The following is a 2,489-nucleotide window of genomic DNA, read 5'->3' as shown; positions in this document are numbered from 1 at the left end:
CTAATTCTAGATTTTGTATTACAGCTAACCGGAAGAACGCTTGTGTTTTGATCTGCTCAGTTTATGTCTGGGGTTCATTCCAGTGTGTGCAAGGCTGCTATTTTCCGTAATTCCAGCAGGTGGCAGCAAACTAGAGTACAGTGAGAGGTGGAAAAAAATATTGTTCAGAAGTTATGAGATGCATCACTCACTCTGATGTGGGTTCTCGATCACCACCTGATTTAAATTACAATCGTAACCAGAAAGGGTAAAATGTAAAGAGATTTCAAGGGAATTTGTATGGTGTGCTTGTCGTTTGCAACGGGCCATTTATATTTTTTACTATATCACCTCCAAACCTATTATTTAAACTATCAAACATCCAAACGTTCAGAGAATTTTCAAGAGTGAACTTTTTCATTTGGAATTTTACACCCGATATTTCTGTATATTTCAAATAGGTGTGCATGCTTATTATTTATGAAGATTGCATTGAGCAACATTTGTAGCCCAAAAATTGGGTTGTCATTTTCTGCGAGCGCGCCCCTGCGGTCACTGTAATTTTTGTATTATAATTCCCAGTATCGCAAAAAAACAGTCATCAGTTTATTTTAACGTTACTCATCAGTGGTTCACCAAAGACAGTTGGAATTTAGAGTACAGTAGCATGAAGTAAGATTATTTTTCTGTATAAGTTGTGTATATAAATATATATATATATATACGCAACTTATACAGAAAAATAACAGTCAACCTATTTTATTCCCTATTATTCAATACATGTAATCTTACTTCATGCTACTGTACTCTAAATTCCAACTGTCTTTGGTGAACTGTCTTTGGTATATATATATATATATATATATATATATATATATATATATATATATATATATATATATATATATATATATATATATATATATATATATATATATATATATATATATATATATATATATATATATATATATATATATATATATAGCGTTACACAGCCACATTTTTTCTTTTTGAGATTTGAATAGGAAATAGGTGTCAATGGACTTTGATATTTACGGTATGTTCATTTTACCCACCGAACTGTCGTTATTCAACTATGACAAGGTAAAATCGGTTTTGCAGTCAATTGCCCCTTTAAGAGAGAAATGAAGCGTAGCGCAAGACCGAGCCATACACAGACTCAGTGGCGGCGCCAGATATCTGTTAATGCAGGTGCTGAGGGGGTGCTATCATTGACAGGGGGAGCTGCGCCATTATAGGTAATAAATGAGCAAAACTTGGCCTCTCGTCTCGTCATCTACCGCTTATCCGGGGCAACCTAATCTTAGCAACCTAAGCAGGGAGGCCAAGACTTCCCTCTCCCCGGCCACTTCCACCAGCTCTTTTTGGGGGACCCCGAGGCGTTCCCAGGCCAGCCGAGAGACATAGTTCCTCCAGCGTGTCTTGGGTCTTCCCCGGGGCCTCTTCCCAGTGGGACGTGCCCAGAACACCTCACAGGGAGGCGTCCAGGAGGCATCCTGATCAGATGATACTTGAACACGAGATACTTGAACTCCTCCACTTGGGTCAAGATCTCCTCCCCGACCCGGAGATGGCACTCCACCCTTTTCCGGTCGATAACCATGGGCTCAGATTTGGAGGTGCTGATTCGCATCCCAGCCGCTTCACATTCGGTTGCGAACCGCTCCAGTGAGAGCTGAAGGTTGCGGCCCGATGAAGCCAATAGGACCCCATCGTCTGCAAAAAGCAGCGACCCGATCCTGAGGTCACCAAACCGGACCCCCTCAACGCCCTGGCTGCGCCTAGAAATTCTGTCCATATAAGTAATGAACAGAATCGGTGACAAAGGGCAGCCCTGGCAGAGTCCAACCCTCACTGGAAACAAGTTTGACATACTACCGGCAATGCGAACCAAACTCTGGCACCAGTCGTACAGGGACCGGACAGCCACGATCAGAGAATCCGGTACTCTCGGAGCTCCCCCCCATGAACCCCCGAGGGACATGATTGAACGCCTTTTCTAAATCCACAAAACATGTGTAGACTGGTTGGGCGAACTCCCATGTACCCTCCAGGACTCTGCGGATGGTATAGAGCTGGTCCACTGTTCCACGGCCAGGACGAAAACCATATTGCTCCTCCTGAATCCGAGGTTTGACACGGACCCTCTTCTCCAGGATCCCTGAATAGACTTTCCCAGGGAGGCTGAGGAGTGTGATCCCCCTAAAGTTGGAGCACACCCTCTGGTCCCTGTACCCTTTGGTAAAAACAAAAAACAAAACTTGGCTACTGGTGATGCTAATTTGAATGGAATTGCAGTTGTGCTAGCTGCTGTCTCTGCATCCGCAGCAAACTCATCATCGGACTGCTCCGTGTTAGACTCCCTACAATTAACATCGGATTTTCCAGAAATTATTTTTGGGGGTGCTATCGGGGTGCTTCTTGGGGGTGCTGAAGTACCTGCCAGCCCCTCCCTAGTGCCGCCCATGCTATCAGGCGGGATAGAC

This window comes from Hypomesus nipponensis, chromosome 14, assembly GCF_054491055.1.
Source record: "Hypomesus nipponensis isolate SF chromosome 14, ASM5449105v1, whole genome shotgun sequence".
NCBI lineage: Eukaryota > Metazoa > Chordata > Actinopteri > Osmeriformes > Osmeridae > Hypomesus > Hypomesus nipponensis.
The sequence above is the reverse complement of the archived record's forward strand: the minus strand, read 5'-3'. Positions refer to the sequence as shown.